Genomic DNA, 19,009 nt, shown 5'->3' with positions numbered 1-19,009 from the left:
CCCTTGGAATTGTAGGCATTACATTTAGTTTGACTCAGTTCCACAGATACATATTGTGAAAATAGCCGATCTACAAGCTCACCTGTATTATGCCAGTTGATAACTAGAGAGCCTATGTCCTACTCCTCCCGCCTAATACTCCCTGCTGACAGGTGCTTTTAAGAAGAATATCAATATTATTGTATCAAAATTAATTAACTATACTATAAAACTGGTCAAACATTGGCCAAATTGTCAAATAATATATTTGACAGTCAATCTGCTATTTTCACAATATTTAATATCTGTGGAACCGAGTCAAACTAAATGTAATTCCTCAACTCCTACAATTCCAAGTGCTTGTCAGGGTGGGGGATCCCCAGTTCAAATATGATTATTTTGGGGGTCGCTGTTGAGAACCACTGGACTAACAAACTAGCCCTTCCACATTATGCTCGATTGATGTTAGTGACTGACCTAGATATGACGACCATGCAGATGTACATGTATGCTGGTCATTCTTGTGTTTTTGTTACTTAGGCTTGTTGTTCTATCCCATAGTTTCAGTGTACAGATCAAACCTTCTGATGGATTTCATAGACTTGTTTGACAGCACTGTCATCGTTGTTTTGTAGGGTTCATGTGTATTTTCAGACATTTCAAAGAAAAAATATAACGCACATCCTCATCTTCGGTGGCGAGCTAAAACTGCCAACGCAGTAATACTAGGAACAAAGAAGGTAGCTCGCACTCACTTTCAGGTCGCTCCAAACTTTTCTTTTTATTTACAAGCAGAAAAATAGACGTTTCGACCCTACGGTCTTTGTTCCTATTTTCAGACATTTAACATGACCTTTGGCTACTTGTATTGGTTCTGACATTGGTTTTCCCCTCTTGACCAAAATGTTGTGAGCTTGTAAATCGGCTATTTTTGGCGAATAGGGATGCTATTGGGTTCAGGTGGTTAATGTAAAAACAAAAACACAAAAAGAAGTTCCTATCACACAAAGATATTATGGCCCCCTTAGGGTCCCGGACCCAGGGTTTAGCACTACACTGTCTCTACTGTATGTGATCCTAGTTTACTGACACATGACTACGCTGTCTCTATGTGATCCTAGGTTACTGAGACACTACACTTCTATGTGTGTATGTCGCTCTGGATAAGAGTATCTGCTAAAATGCCTGTCCAGGTTTTCATCTATTGTTTGATTGTGTTGTTATTTATCAGTGGTGTAGCGTTACGGCCCCAGTGCAGGCTATATAGGACAGATGTAGCTCTTGAGCCGTGCTCCTGGAAGGAGCTAAGCTCCAACATCTGGCTTTGTCCGGGCTCTGAAGCGTGGCCTACATCTGGCCTACATCTTGGCACAAGGCACTCAAAGTGTGTGTACGCCCAGGGTCACATTGGCCAAGCTTTGCGGGGCGCTTGATGAAATTAGCTCATGAATGTCACCGCTCACTTCACACTGTGTGCACGTGTGCGCGTGTGCACGCGCAGCTCAAACTTTGCACGCACTCCCAGAAGGTCACGTAAGAACCTCTACCCCAAATTGAGCATAATTATGTTTTCATCAGACTATTTTACTAACACAAAGTAAAACCATGGCTCTGAGTGTTCTAGGGTATATGCTGTATAGCAAATCGCAGCAGGTCACTGAATATAAATTACAATCTGAATCATTCACAAAGGGCCGTTCTCCTCCCATTAAGATTTGAGGCCGATTAAATCACGGGTGTCCAAACCTTTTTCAAAGGGAGCCACATTAGAAAATTTTAAAACACCCAAGAGCCGACTATATCTCCTGACAAAATGTACTTTTGGTCGGACCATAACAAAGTAAATTTCTTAATTTGATTTAACTATCATCATCAATATTCAATATCAGGTGTTAGGCGTGTGCTCTGAACAAAACACAAATAACTCACATTATCAAATGTAACCAGACGTGCAAGGTAAAAGAAAATCAACAAAGTAGCCTTTCTTTGACCCCTTCAGATTGAGACAACAGGGAGCAAGGAATCCTGAGTAATTATACCGCACTATAAAATATTTTAGTTTGACGGTGTTGATGGGCCGTCTATAGTACAATTTAGGAATGAAGCCACGGGCCGTATAACATTTGTCCTCAGATGGATTATATATATAACTGTCTATAGCTATAAGATCTGAACATTATTCTACTGTTGAAATGAATAGATAATAAATATCACTGTGCATCAGTTTGTGACCTATAACCTTTGTGTTTGACCTTCAGGGTGGATCCACTGTTGAGGGAGTGGATCAGGATCCTGATGCCCACCTTCTCTACGACACCACACCATCTTAGAGTGTTACCAGAGGGTATAAATTCAACCCACACACCACACAAATATATCCTAAAACCACAAGAATTTACCCTAACATCAAAGGGCCATTCACACTATAACTATGACTATATGGTTCACTGTATTTCATAGTGCTCACTTAACACCACAAAACAACACTATTTGGGACATTGAAAATGGGTTCTATACGCCCATATCGTTAATGTTATTTTAATTGAATGGTATCGGGCTCTAATACTGATATGTTACTGACCACGATAATAACGACATGAGGCTGACCATGATACGATACTGACATGATCTGAGAAGAACTGACCAGCTCAATGAGTCTGGAAAAACAGACAAACCAGAACACCCATGGCCAGATCTCAAGTCAATTTTGGGGATGAGAAAGGGTTCTTATATTTTCAAATGTTTACCATATACACATTGTTTTTTACTGTGTTTTCCGTTTTGCTGATTTGATTGCATTTCTATGTTACGGTATATAGTGTAAAAGCAAGCACATCAGTGCAAGCAGTACTGTGGTTTCAGAGAGTTACAAGGTTCTATAAAATCATTGTGACAAGTATTTAAAAGCGTGTACTTTTGAATACTTAAGTATATTTAAAAGTAATTACTTTTACTTTAACTTGAGTAAAGGTTTGACTGAGCAACATTGACTTGGTAGTGGAGTAATATTTGACCAGTTGTGTCTTTACTTTGAGCACTGGAGTTGAGTACTTTGTCTACCACTGTATATAGAATGTTGACACTAATGAGTTGTTAAGGTCAGTGTACCCCATTCGCTGCCCCAGACCTCAACCCTTTCCTGTGTCTGGCCACCCTTTCTTATTTTGACAACATGGACCCTATTTTTGTCCATGCCTTACTAAACTTATTTGCCTATTTTTACTATAGTACCCGAGTTGCCATATTCAAATATAAATAAATAAAGGAATTAAAGGACAACTTTGGTTTTTTTCAACAAGGGTTCATATTTTAGATCGTAATTAGAGAAAAGAAAAAGTGAGTGTTAAAATGTTTTCATTTGCTTTGTTCTAATGTTTTATCACTTTTACTGTGCTAAAATATGGGGCATGCGTACGCATGGGGGCATGCGTACAAGTGGCTAAATATGTCTTTTTAGACACAATAAGCCAGCAGTTTCCTTATTGCTATTTACAGTAACACCAATAGCCCCCATAAGTCACATCCAACCATGAAAGGTTGCGTTGTATCTTGGTAATGGGCTTATTCTGTGTAAAATTACTTATTTAGTACTTGTACGCATGCCCCCAGCCTCTGAAATAAGAATCTCTAAAACAATAGAAAGAAGTAAATTTAATTATTTTTAACACTCACCTTTTATATTCTTTAATCACAATCTAAAATATGAACCCTTGTTGTAAAAAACTAAAGTTGTCCTTTAAGAAATACATTTAGAAATAGCACCTTGAGTACCTTGAGTCCCTGGTGTCTGGGTTATTGGGTGATTTTTACCCAACAAACAGAACTTTTGTTGTGTTCGTTAAATCAATAGAATAATAAATTCCCTCCACTTGGACTCTGCCTTGTCGTGGCGTGGAGGCTTGTGTGCCTCTGTGATCCTTTGGGCTCACCAGAGGATTGCAGAGGCCAGACCAAAGAGTCCTACTTCATAACAGCACTGCATTGTGATCTAGTGGCTACTGTATAGACTGGTCCCAAATGCCAAAAGAACCCTTCAGAAAATGGCACAGTAGTAGGCATTTTTGAGGAAAAGCACATAACGTATTGTTTCTATATGATTTCTATGCACTGAATCCATTTCTGCCGTATGCTGAGTGATACGAGTCACGGTTTTGTCATAAATTGAGAAATTAACATAATGCACAAATGTAATAGGCCTAGCACTTAAACCCAAAAAAACTGATACAAGCACTTAATGTTATCTTATACCAGTAAGACGCCCTAAGGGAAACATAATGATACTGATACTTGATAGTTAGGAGTCGAGAGGCCTTCACCAGGCCTCAGTAGCTATTGTTTTGGTAAAGCCTATATTGTTATGGTACAGCGAGTCCCAGAGGCCGACTTTTCCTCAAAAATGCCTACACAATTCACCTTTTGGGCATTTAGGGACTTGTCTACTATCTTAGTCCATTCTTCACATCTACAGGTTATAATTGGACCACTGAACTACTAAACTGTTAATTGCCGCCATTGAAGACAGAGTATGTCCGTCAATTAGTCTTTTCATTGTTATCTAGGATTCTACTCCCAGATTGTGTCGATCGTCAAAAGGCTCTTTTTTCAACGGACCATAACTAAACAATGGACCGTTGCGGTAACAATTTTCAGCCATCCGTGCTTTTGTTATGGTCCGTAGAGAAGGGCTTGTTTAAAACAAGAACGCGATCTGGAGATGGATTACAAGATAAATCCATTTTCCTTGTGTGTCAATACCTGACCATCATTGTGTTAATAATAATAATAATGATGATGATGAAGAATTATACTGAATGGCTTTTCTCTTTTATTGCTGTACAGTGTGACTGACTCTGCTGCCCCCTGCTGTCCTGACTGCCACCAATGTAAGTCCCTCATCAAAGATACACAATGTTGGACCCCATCCACTGTACTCTAATGGATCCACTGTGATCCACTGTGTTCAAATGGATCCAACTGAGTTATGTTTATACTGAGTTACATTACAGTAGCTCTATATTGTGATAGTAATCATTGCTATGGAGTGTTTGTTCAACAGGTGTCCTTGTTAGTATCAGAATGTATTGTTATTTAACACTTCTTTTACAAAATAATAACTACATTTATACAAGTCATACATCCACATAGTCATTGTTACAGGTGATCAAAGGAATAGGCTGAGGCTGAAAGCTTATGGATGCCTATCCTACGTATTCATAGAGTAAAATACACTGATCAGTTATCCACAAGTTTCCAACGTCCCATCGTGCATTGCACAGAAGGTGTGCGGCAGCTTCCGGCGCCGCAGCCGAGTGTGATCTACAAGCTCACAACGGTTGCATCTGCGACGCGACGTGAGCTTGTACATCTGCTGTTAACCGGAAGTGTCCTACAGATAATGCTACAGTAAATTCTCGCGGAAACAGGTGGATAGAAGAATTTTAAACACTTCTATAACTGATCAAAGTATTTTACTCCATGAATAAGCTTTCAGTTTCAGCCTATTCCTTTTGATCACCTGTAACAATGACTATGTGAATGTATGACTTGTATAAATGTAGTTATTATTTTGTAAAAGAAGTGTTAAATAACAATACATTCTGATAGTAACAAGGACACATGTTGAAGTAACAAGGACACATGTTGAACAAACACTCCATAGCAATGATTACTATCACAATATAGAGCTACTGTATTTAACACATATCCTCTAATTAATAGAAACAGAACACAAACAACGATGAGACAACCTGAAAAAGACACTGGTATGGAACTCCTGGTTTAGGGTTCAATTCCCTATGGTGTCCTATCTGTCATCATCATCTATATCACACTAACTACTATCATATCTTGCTAACTAGTAAATTCTATCATATCATATCTTGCTAACTTATTCTATCATATCATGCTAACTACTATCTTGCTAACTTATTCTATCATATCATGCTAACTACTATCATCTCATTTATTGCAAATCTCTGTCATTTCCCTAGCCCTTTCTCCAAATCCTCCCCTTCCTGTCTCCGGCGCCTCCCCTTCCTGTCTCCGGCGCCTCCCCTTCCTGTCCCTGGCTCCTCCCCTTCCTTTCCCCGGCTCCTCCCCTTCATGTCCCCGGCTCCTCCCCTTCCTGTCTCCGACTCCTCCCCTTCCTGTCCCCGGCCCCTCCCCATCCACTCTCTGGCTCCACCCCTTCCTCTCTGCCTCTCTCAAGATTCCAGCCGGTTGTGTATGTTTTTGCTATAACCGCTGCTCTGTGTTGTCTGGAAACCACGTGGAGGACACGGCCCCCCACGCGCCCACTGCTCACGCATTGATGGGTAATTTTCAGGACCCGACACGGGATTTGAACCAAGCGGTGAAGCCTGTTGCTACACACGTCAAGGTATCCTGCGACACTAGTCTCTAAGACTAGTCCGCTGCGCCATTGGTCCCGGCCAATTCACACTGCTTTCCGTGATGTTTTTGAAGTTCTGGAAATCAGTTTTCAAAGTAAAGAGTTGAGTGGGATTCGAACCCATAACCTCTGGATCATCTACCCAGTGCTCTAACCCAGTGAGCTAATTGTTAGCTTCTAAAACATGGTCGCCCATCCTATTAGAGGAACAACAAACAATGATACAAAAGAAAAAAAATAAAACTTTTCACAGCATATTTTTCTGTCGTTTGTTGTGCTTTTTAAGTTGTTCTTTTGGAAATCAGTTTTCGAAGTAAAGAGTTGAGTGGGGTTTGAACCCATAACCTCTGAATCATCAACCCAGTGCTCTAACCTAGTGAGCTTAACTCATTTAGTGCCCATGAAATTAACGGATTATAAAGTCCACGATGCCACCTTCAGGCTGGCATCACTGCCGTTATCTTATTTTGAAGGCCAGAAGTCCACAGCGCAAACACTTCCGGTCTGACGTCATCGGGTCCTGCGCCGGAACCGATCCTTGTCCACGTGGAGTTGTGTAATGGCGGACTGGGAGCTTTTATACATGTGTAACATAAGCGAGCATCTGCCTCCATCCTAGCTTCTAAAGTGTAGTTTTGAGATAATGGACATGAAAGATGAGATCCCCCGTCCACCTCAATGTTATGGATGGGACTATTTTGTGCTCGTGGAGCCGTGATGATGCGAAATCAGCGACGGATTTCGTCTCCGGACCTCCGGCCATTCTTCTCGGTAATGTATCCGCCGTTACAGTAATATATTACTTTTCACGAGTATACTCGGGATTGGCACTGCGGATACTCTATTACATTTCACGAGTCTTCGCGGGATTGGCACTATAGCTTAATTGTCGGCTTTTGAACATGGTTTTCCATCCTATTAGATGAACAACAAACAATGATACAAAAGAAGAAAAAAAAGAAAAGGAAAAGAAGACTTAACAGCATATTTGTCTGTCGTTTGTTGTGCTTTTCTGTGCTGCTTTTTAAGTTGTTCTTCTGGAAATCAGTTTTCAAAGTAAAGAGTTGAGTGGGGTTTGAACCCATAACCTCTGAATCATCAACGCAGTGCTCTAACCTAGTGAGCTAATTATCAACTTTTTGAACATGGTTTTCCATCCTATTAGATGAACAACAAACAATGATACAAAAGAGAAAAAAAACAGAAAAGGAAAAGAAAGCATACAGGTGTTTGTCTGTCTTTAATTCCAAGCCATTTCAGATGCAAGATCAAAATGCCATTTGTTGGCAACAGGACGCTGTTTTTGGGCTGAAATTGAAAAGATACAGAGAAGATTAGCATGGTACCAAGATCGGAATTATGTAGCGTCAATCCAATTCAAGACAATTTTTAGTACCACTTTACCTCATGGTTCCAACTCATATATATAGTGTCAATAGAATATAGCCTCCCAAAAAGTACCGCCCCCTTCTCGAGGGGGCCCAAGAGGAAATGAGCCCCTTTGTGACATAAAGGGCTTGTGACATAAACAAGGGTCAGAAGCGTAGCGACACTGAGGCTGTCTCGAGAGATTACCTTTTAGTTGACCCCCCCCCATATCATAGGACACAACATATCCTATGACAACATACTGTAATAATACTGTCAAAAACATGAACCTAACTAACCTATGTCGTCAAAAAACACGACAAGGTAGGTTTTGATTTAATTTCTTTATTGACACAAATGTATATTAATAAACACCTGTCAAAAGGATTTAGAAGTGTGTGTGTGTGTGTGTGTGTGTGTGTGTGTGTGTGTGTGTGTGTGTGTGTGTGTGTGTGTGTATCTGTTGGGAGGAGAGCAGATATAATTATTACAGGAAAACAAAATCAATAATACATTAATTAATAACATTTCCAATTAACCATTCAATTAAAATAACATTAACGATATGGGCGTATAGAACCCATTTTCAATGTCCCAAATAGTGTTGTTTTGTGGTGTTAAGGGCAGTTCACACTGAGCACTATGAAATACAGTGAACTATAGTCATAGTTATAGTGTGAATGGCCCTTTGATGTTAGGGTAAATTCTTGTGGTGTTAGGATATATTTGTGTGGTGTGTGGGTTGAATTTATACCCTCTGGTAACACTCTAAGATGGTGTGGTGTCGTAGAGAAGGTGGGCATCAGGATCCTGATCCACTCCCTCAACAGTGGATCCACCCTGAAGGTCAAACACAAAGGTTATAGGTCACAAACTGATGCACAGTGATATTTATTATCTATTCATTTCAATAGTAGAATAATGTTCAGATCTTATAGCTATAGACAGTTATATCTATAATCCATCTGAGGACAAATGTTATACGGCCCGTGGCTTCATTCCTAAATTGTACTATAGACGGCCCATCAACACAGTCAAACTAAAATATTTTATAGTGCGGTATAATTACTCAGGATTCCTTGCTCCCTGTTGTCTCAATCTGAAGGGGTCAAAGAAAGGCTACTTTGTTGATTTTCTTTTACCTTGCACGTCTGGTTACATTTGATAATGTGAGTTATTTGTGTTTTGTTCAGAGCACACGCCTAACACCTGATATTGAATATTGATGATGATAGTTAAATCAAATTAAGAAATTTACTTTGTTATGGTCCGACCAAAAGTACATTTTGTCAGGAGATATAGTCGGCTCTTGGGTGTTTTAAAATGTTCTTATGTGGCTCCCTTTGAAAAAGGTTTGGACACCCGTGATTTAAGAGGTCTAAATCGGCCTCAAATCTTAATGGGAGGAGAACGGCCTTTTGTGAGTGATTCAGATTGTAATTTATGTTCAGTAACCTGCTGCCATTTGCTATACAGCATATACCCTAGAACACTCAGAGCCATGGTTTTACTTTGTGTTAGTAAAATAGTCTGATGACAACATAATTATGCTCAATTTGGGGTAGAGGTTCTTCCTTGACCTTCTGGGAGTGTGCGTGCAAAGTTTGAGCTGCGCGTGCATACAGTGTGAAGTGAGCGGTGACATTCATGAGCTAATTTCATCAAGCGTCCCTACAAAACAACGATGACAGTGCTGTCAAACAAGTCTATGAAATCCATCAGAAGGTTTGATCTGTACACTGAAACTATGGGATAGCAGGTAAACACTAAACAATCAACCTAGCATCAGTCTAAATAACATGCCATCTCAATTACAAGTTTAACATTGTGGTCAAGAAGAACAAGCCTAAGTAACAAAAACACAAGAATGACCAGCATACATGTACATCTGCATGGTCCTCATATCTAGGTCAGTCACTAACATCAATCAAGCACAATGTGGAAGGGCTAGTTGTGGTTCTCAACAACAACCCCCAAAATAAATCATATTTGAACTGGGGATCCCCCACCCTGACAAGCACTTGGAATTGTAGGAGTTGAGGAATTACATTTAGTTTGACTCGGTTCCACAGATATTAAATATTGTGAAAATAGCAGATTGACAAAAGACAACGCTGTCAAATATATTATTCGACAATTTGGCCAATGTTTGACCAGTTTTTATAGTATAGTTAATTAATTTTGATACAATAATATTGATATTCTTCTTAAAAATGAATGGTATTTACTGTAGACAAGTCAGGGGGGAGGTAAGGATATGCGTTGTCTTTTTTTTTACCCCCTCCAAAATCATCCCCTGGGGGGTCCCGACCCACAGGTTGAGAACCACTGTGTTAGTGGAGCAGTCACAGCCCACTCTGTAGTCACTAATTTCAGCTGTTATGGTGGAAACACTGAGTGAAGGGTTACAGGGAGAGTGAAGTGTTAAGGGCTGAGGCTGAGTCTGAAGAGGTGAGCCTGAAGATTACGATGGAAAGTCAGGAGTGATTCTGCGGTTCTAACTGCAATGGGGAGTTACTGTAGTTCCATAGTTTGTGAGCAGGACAGGGAGAAGAGTCTGGGACTTGTGGAGCGTTGTCCCGGATGTTGTCCTAGAGTGAAAGCTTTGTCTGGTTTGAGTGCACAAACATGCTGGGAGGGCCAGTGAGGAGAGAGTTACACTAGCAGTAGTTTTGATATGACTGAGGTCTGAGACTGGATGAGGAGCTGGTCAGACTCCTGGGTTAGGAAGGGTCTGAACCTTACAACGTTACTGAGCAGTGGATTATTTTGAGGGGTCTTCAGATGATTAGCTTAATGTGCAACACTGTTTTCTCACTCAACAGTAAAACAAACCAACATACAGTATAGGTGTATACAGCACATTTCTTACATTACAATTCAATGACTTTTAAGGCCTTTTTAATACCAAATTGGCCAAATATGTCATGAGAAAGAGGCAAACATCCACCACCGTGGAGGTTGTGGGTTTGAATCCACCTGGCGCATCTGGCTTTGTCGCACGTCTGCATGAACAGACGTGCGACAAGACGTGTCAGCAGGGAGTATTAGGCGGGAGGATTGGACAAAGGCTCTCTAGTTATCAACTGGCATAATACAAGTGAGCCTGTAGATCGGCTATTTTCACAATATTTATCTGTGGAACTGAGTCAAACTAAATGTAATGCCTACAATTCCAAGTGCTTGTCAGGGTGTTGGGGCCCCAGTTCAAATGTGTTTATTTGAGGGTCACAGCCTGAAAAGTTAGGGGACCCTTGATATACTGTAGCGTGTAAACCTACAGGACCGAGTGGCCTCTGCGATGTGTGCCTTGAATGAGAGCTGACTGTCCAAGACAACACCAAGGCTCTAAATGAATGAATTACTGTCCAGGACAACACCAAGGCTCCTGGCTGTTGGAACCGAAGTCACCAGAGATGCAAACAGCGAGATACTGCATGGGGCAGGACTTACCTGGGAAGAAGAGAAGCTAAGTCTTGTCTGGGTTCAGCTTGAGGCGGCGAGAAGAAAACATCCACTGTGAGATGTCAGCCAAACATGCAGCGATGCCTTCTTCAACCTGAGTGGCAGAGGAGCGGAGAGAGAAAAACTGTTGAGTTACAATCAACTAATTGCGACCGTAGGTCGCATTTAATTTGTGACTGAAGGTCGCAGTTTACCATGAGAAAAGTCACAGCTTGTCTCTGTGTGTGTGTGTGTGTGTGTGTGTGTGTGTGTGTGTGTGCGTGTGTGTGTGTGTGTGTGTGTGTGTGTGTGTGTGTGTGTGTGTGTGTGTCAGTGTGTGTGTACACATTTTTACAGTCTATGGGATGGTTCTCTTGACACATCACTGTGACATCACAGGTGACATCGCCTATGTAAAAGTCCATATATGAGTATTCCCCAGAATTCCTTTTATGCCCATATATGAAGATCCCTGATGTCATCGATATATATCACTGGCCAGATGTCCAAGAAATCGAACCGCCGAACTATCTCAAATTGTGATGTAGTATCTGACCCGAGGCCTCTTACTAAGTAGTATACATTTACACCATACCTTCCCTGAAAACGTAAATATTGAACTCTATATGTATATGGATATATGAATATGGATACATATGATTATTGATAAAGGATAAAATTAAATAAAAAAGTCCATATATGGGCATTCCCAGAAACAAAATCCCTTTTATGCCGTCATCATCAATCCCAGGCCCTAACTGACCTAACCTGCTTTACTCTGATTTACACCCGACCTTTCCCGAAAACGAAGTCCATATATATATATATATATATATATATATATATATATATATATATATATATATATATATATATAAAGGATAAAATAAATAAAATGTCTATACAGTATGGGCATTCCCAGATAATGCCCTGTTAGGGTACCCCCTTATGCCCATATATGGAGATCCCCAGGCATCAAAACCAGGCCCTAACTCACCATGGCCCTGCTTTATCGATTTCAGCTCTGCTTTTAATACAATTTTGCCGAGCAAATTGTATGTCAAATTGAGAGACCTGGGCCTGCCCTCGCCCATCTGTGATTGTCTCCACCAGCCGAAGGCTTGGGGGAGAGTATGTTTTCCCCTTCGTCCGTCCGTCCGTGCGTCCGTCCGTGTGTCCGTCCGTGTGTCCTCACAGTTTGTGTGCAGCTAATCTCAGTCGCCGTTGGCCCGGTCGCTGCCAAAGTGAGCACACACATTCCCTGGATGCCAATCTAGAACCTCTGCCCTAAATTTTTTAAATGGGCCTTTTCTAGCGCCACCTAGTGGCCGATGTTCACAAAACACATTTCTGTGCACTACTCTTACAGATTTTGTCAAAAATTCCTACAAATCGGTAGGCAGCATCTCGACAGTCATGTGATCGACACCGATCTGTCCGATTTTGCATATTCCATCCGGATTGGCTAAGATTGGCTTCCAAAGTTTGTAGGATTGAGCCGTTTTGAACAAAATGCCTCAAATCCCAAACGCAAAGTGCAATTATCATGAAATCGCGCACACACGTTCCCACTAGGCCGAGGAAGAAAAGCCACTTATTTTTTTTTAAATCAGCCTCATGGTGGCGCTATAACAGGCCGATTTGTGGTTTTACCTATAACTCCACCGATTAGTTTCAAACTTTGTAAGCGCACTCCCTAGAGGCTAAGGATAAACCTTTGCCCTGCATTTTTCACACCAGCCTTTTACCTTTGGACCGACTTATGTAAAACACATTTTTGGATATTACTCCTTGAGATTTTATCCAAAAATCACGCAAATCGGTACACAGTATCTCTATAGTCATGTGATCAAGTCCGATCCGTCTGCTATTTCATATTCCATCCTGATTGGCTAATATTAGCTTCCAAAGTTTGCAGGATTGCTCCGTTTTTGAACAAAATGCTTCAAATCATCAACGCAGCTTGCGATTACCGTGAAATTTGCCACACATATTCCCACTAGGTCAAGGAACAAAAGCTACCTTTTTTCACATTGGCCTGTTATAGCGCCACCAGCAGGTAGCCTTTAGCAAAACAAATTTTTGGAACACAATGCTTCAAATCATGCATGCAGCGTCCGATTTCCATGAAAGATCTATGGTGAAGAACATATGCCACCCTTTTTACATTGGCCTATTATACAGTAGCACCACCAGGACACACAGCCTGGTGGAGACCTGTGCTCGGAAGAGCACTGCTTCTAGTTGGATCCTGTATTTGTTGGTGGGGAGGGAACAGGCAGTGAGAATAGGGAGCTTCTCCTCCTCCACAATTATAACAAATGTGGGCGCCCCTCAGGGCTGTGTTCTCAGCTCTTATCTTTACTTACTCTACACTCATGACTTCTTTGCAAAGCATGGAATGAACTGCTTTATTGTCTCCACCAGCCGAAGGCTGAGGGGAGAGTATGTTTTCCCCTCCGTCCGTCCGTCCGTGCGTCCGTCCGTCCGTGCGTCCGTCCGTGTGTCCTCGCAGTTTGTGGGCAGCTAATCTCAGTCGCCGTTGGCCCGGTCGCTGCCAAAGTGAGCACACACATTCCCTGGATGCCAATCTAGAACCTCTGCCCTAAATTTTTCAAATGGGCTTTTTCTAGCGCCACCTAGTGGCCGATGTTCGCAAGACACATTTCTGTGCACTACTTTTACAGATTTGTTCCAAAAATCCTACAAATCGGTAGGCAGTATCTCGACAGTCATGTGATCGACACGGATCTGTCCGATTTTTCATATTCCATCCTGATTGGCTAAGATTGGCTTCCAAAGTTTGTAGGATTGAGCCGTTTGGAACAAAATGCCTCAAATCCCAAACACAAAGTGCAATTATCATGAAATCGCGCACACACGTTCCCACTAGGTCGAAGAAGAAATGCCACTTAAAATCTTTGAAAGCAGCCTCATGGTGGCGCTATAACAGGCCGATTTGTGGTTTTACCTATAACTCCATCGATCAGTTTCAAACTTTGTAAGCGCATTCCCTAGAGGCCAAGGAAAAACCCTTTCCCTGCATTTTTCACATCAGCCTTTTATAGCGCCACCAGGAGGCCGACTTATGTAAAACACAATTTTTCCTATTATTCCTTGAGATTTTATCCAAAAATCACGCAAATCGGTACACAGTATCTCTATAGTCATGTGATCAAGTCCGATCCGTCTGATATTTCATATTCCATCCTGATTGGCTAATATTGGCTTCCAAAGTTTGCAGGATTGCTCCGTTTTTGAACAAAATCATCAACGCAGCTTGCGATTACCGTGAAATTTGCCACACATATTCCCACTAGGTCAAGGAACAAATGCTACCTTTTTCACATTGGCCTGTTATAGCGCCACCAGCAGGTAGACTTTAGCAAAACACATTTTTGGAACACAATGCTTCAAATCATGCATGCAGCGTCCGATTGCTATGAAAGATCTAAGGTGAAGAACATATGCCACCCTTTTTACATTGGCCTATTATACAGTAGCACCACCAGGATGCACAGCCTGGTGGAGACCTGTGCTCGGAAGAGCACTGTTTCTAGTTAAATTTGCGGATGACACAACCGTAATTGGGAAGATTGCGGACAATGATGAATCCGCCTACCAAAAGGAAGTTAACGATTTAATACAGTGGTGCAACAACAACAATCTTGATCTAAATGTGAACAAAACCAAAGAGATCATTGTTGACTTCAGGTCAAACAAGCGAGCACTCATTCCCATCACTATTAATGTGTCGATGTTGAGATTGTGGATAGCTTTAAATATTTAGGAGTGCAAATCTCTAACGATCTCAAATGGTCTCTTAACTGCACCTCAGTTATAAAAAAGGCGCAACAACGCCTGTATTTTCTGAGATGTCTAAAGAAAGCTGGAGTATCCACAAAGACACTGATCAATTTCTATAGATCTACTAGTAGTAAGAACAGCCAAGAGGATCATTGGTGCTGATCTTCCCTCGGTAAGGGAGATCTATAATAAAAGGTGCCTTGACAGGGCCCTGAAAATAATCAGGGACTTCAGCCACCCCGGCAACGGTCTTATAACCCTGTTACCTTCAGGCAGACGCTACCGTTGGGAGCGCTGCCCTGACGGGAAGACCAAGCATAAGGTTCGCACTAGTAGGCTGGTAAACAGCTTCTTTCCAGAAGCGGTACGATTTTTGCATAAGCAGCACTAATGCACCTTTTTATTTATTATAGTATTGTTAAAGTTGCTGCATACCTACTTTTTATACTTTTTTATACAACTGATGCACTGAGCCGCTATGCTGATTGTACCCTTTCTGTACTGTCTTGTATTATGTTTGTCTTCGCTTCTGCGTGGCTTGTGAAGGTTACACCCGCCATTCCGAAACACCGCCATTCCGAACGTTGACTTCTAACCCTAACCCTACCCCTACCCCTAACCCTAACCCTAACCCTTACCCTAACCCTAACCATAACTAACCCTAACCCTACCCCTACCCCTAACCCTAACCCTAACCCTAAACCTAACCCTAACCCTGCTTCGGAATAGAGGTGTTTCGGAATGGCGGACTGTTGCCCTTGTGAACAAGAATTCCAATGCATTTTAATTAAAATTTTAATATAAATAGCGAAATAAACTTGAAACTTGGCTTTACTAATTAACATATGTTTTATGCCCATAAATGGAGATCCCTGTCCCAATGTCATCAATATTAAATACAACACCTGACCTGACTATGTTGTTTTCAGAAACACAAATCTGCAAACAAATACTAAATAATTAACATTCATTGAACCTTACCTGATGCCAAGGACAAGGCTAGCTTCTCATAGGTCATCTTTTGTTCAAAGCCACCTTTGTAATATGATGATGAGAAGGCCTAGACAGGGAACAGTATTGTTTTATATTAAAAGATTACATAGGCCTATATACATTCAAGTAACAATGGTATTTTATTAGGAAGAAAATAGTAAATCAACAGGAAGTTGAACGTTTTAAGCAACTAAGAGAGGCCATCATGTTTTCAGGAGGACGCAGTGGTGAGAAATAAGTTGTTTGCTATAATAAAATCTTCACATAATAAAGACTTATGCCTGGTTTACTTTATATGTGGTTGTGTGCTGTTTCGCACTCTGAAAACAGCAGATCTACAAGCTAACAACACAGACATGAGGGTTCATTCATTACTCACTGATGTGGACATCTTCTTGACGGTCTCAGAGAAAACCTGTCCAAGTGGCTTCCACAACTGGAATGCATAGCGGCCTAAAATCCAGACAACAGACACTCAAGAAGTTACAGTCAGTCTGACTCAGTCACAATGATGGAGCCTTCCTTTAAACTCCATTGTAACTTCAAACTCATTTTAACCAAACACCCGTTCTTGGTTCTGGTGACTGATATTGTACTTCTAATGCGTGAGGGGGGCCATGTTTTTCAATTACACATTTCATTTATTTTTAATAATTGTTTAACCAGTAAGACTCCCTAATCGGGAGATAAGCGACCGTAGGTCTCGCTAGAAGAGGGCCATGTGAGAAATGAGGGGTGGGGTCTCCGCGTTGCCTTGGCGGACGAATAGGTACCGGCCCCGGCTCTCCCGGACGCTCCTAGGCCGAGTTAGGGCATTTTATGTGAGCTGCAGTGGAGGGGGTCCTCCACTGGGGGTGCCTTTTGCATCCGTTCTGGAGTAGCAGGAGTGGGTGGTCCCCGGGAATTCCCCGTGAGCAGCCCCGTGGGGGTGGTCATTTGGTCATTTTTGCACATTTGGTATTTTTTTTACACCTGGGGGTCCCCCAGGGACCTGGGGGTCCCTGGAACTCCGGGGGTCCTTGGAGGTTGTAGTTTGGCAGGTAAGGAGTGTGTGTGCAAAATCTGGCATGGATCGGGGCAACGGTTGCGGAGATATGAGCAGGGCAAAAGTGTGACGTCTGACGTGTGACGGACGGACTGACTGACTGACTGACTGACGCACGGACACCTGGTGGAGCTTTCTGTAGTAAGTGCGACCTACGGTCGCAATTATTTTCATTTCCCCCCAAAAAAACATTTTCGAATAGTTTATTCGCATCACTCCTGGTGTGTAATGGCCTCAAAGCTCACACTTGCAGTGTCACAATGCAGCATTCTTGACTTCTGGTGGATGTTGCTGATGGGCATGACTGGCATCCTGCAACACTCCATTCAGTGCAACATTGATCTCAAAGTGCTGCTGGAAGTCCACCACAAACCAAGACAGGACCACATGGCAACTGATATGTGCTAGTATGACATGGTGGTTATGATGAAGTCATTTACAAAGAAATCAAATTCCCAAACAATGTCAGGGAACCCCATGCTATGGTCAGTGGTTTAAATCCGTTATGTAAGGGTAGCCGCAAATTGCAACACTAGATTTTTTTATACTCGGATGAATCTAGGGTTGCAATACCACCCATAGGGATTCAATGCATGAAAACAGTTTTTTGCTAACTGATTGTATTAAACGACTTCAAACTCACCAATATTGTGGCTCTATGGAAAGCTTGGAATTTACTCTTGCTAACTGCAAAGTGTTTGTTTCTGAAAAATCCACCGAAGAATTGTTATGATTTATTTTCTGTCAAGAAATTCAGTTCGGGTGATTATTTTTTCTAAGTGCTGGAGTTTGGAAGCGCTCGTGGGAAGTCACTCAGCAGTCCTGTGTACCAGCTGGTTCTGTCACATAGCCTAATGCAGGAGGCAGCGGGACGTGGTGTTATAGAAGACGAGCGCTTCCTAAGTTCAAGACTTCGAAAAAAAACATGGCTGCTCGGATTTTATTAAGAGAAAATAAATCATAACAATTCTTCGGTGGATTTTTCAGAAACAAACACTTTGCAGTTAGCAAGAGTAAATTCCAAGCTTTCCATAGAGCCACAATATTGGTGAGTTTGAAGTCGTTTAATACAATCAGTATTAAACGAAACAGTCAAAAAACTGTTTTCATGCATTGAATCCCTATGGGTGGTATTGCAACCCTAGATTCATCCGAGTATAAAAAAATCTAGTGTTGCAATTTGCGGCTAATGTAAGGGTAGGCCTACAACAGCTCAAGTTTCATCACCTGCAAAAAGCCACCAGGATTTAAATGTTTTGATTGGAAAATGGAATCAAATCTTACATTGATTTGGGGAATTGTGACACCCTTAATATCCTAATTATTCACACATACATTTTGAACAAAACAAGAGTTCAGTTGTAGGGTCTGTCTATCCTGTGGTTAGTTACCATGAGATGGTTACTTATTAATTCTCCCCCATGCAGGTGACCTCTCGTAGCAATACCAACAGTAACCACTAGATGGCAACATTGGCACATTGTGTAACGTTATGACGTTTGAATGTAAACAAAACTTGTCTGTTTGTTTATGTGAGATAATTCAGCAGGGCAATTCTCCCTCGAAACATAAACATGGTGAGTTAGCTTTGCAAGCTAACGGCAGTGTCACTGTTCATAAATAAATAAATACGAAGTCTTTGTAGTTAGTAGTTTGTTTTCCATGTTGTCAATGATAATTATACCGGCCGGAACATTATACGAACGGAACCTCCGGCGTCGTGCACCTCCACCTCCAGTCCAAAATGATTCCACTAGTTTAAAATGTGGTTGGTTTCCTTTCTTTTTGGTGTATAACTAATAATCGTTTGGTATATTCAAACTAATTGTTTTTAGCCCCCCAGCAAACAAACCGGAAACCGGATCAGTTGTTTGTAGTTGTCTGTTTACCTTTAATGCATGCGTGGGCGTGGCTTCTGCCGCCACGTCAGAGCCTATCCGCGCCGCGGATTGGCTCATTTGAGCCGCGCGCGCTTCGCTCAA

This window comes from Nannobrachium achirus, assembly GCF_963921795.1.
Source record: "Nannobrachium achirus genome assembly, chromosome: 16".
NCBI lineage: Eukaryota > Metazoa > Chordata > Actinopteri > Myctophiformes > Myctophidae > Nannobrachium > Nannobrachium achirus.
The sequence above is the reverse complement of the archived record's forward strand: the minus strand, read 5'-3'. Positions refer to the sequence as shown.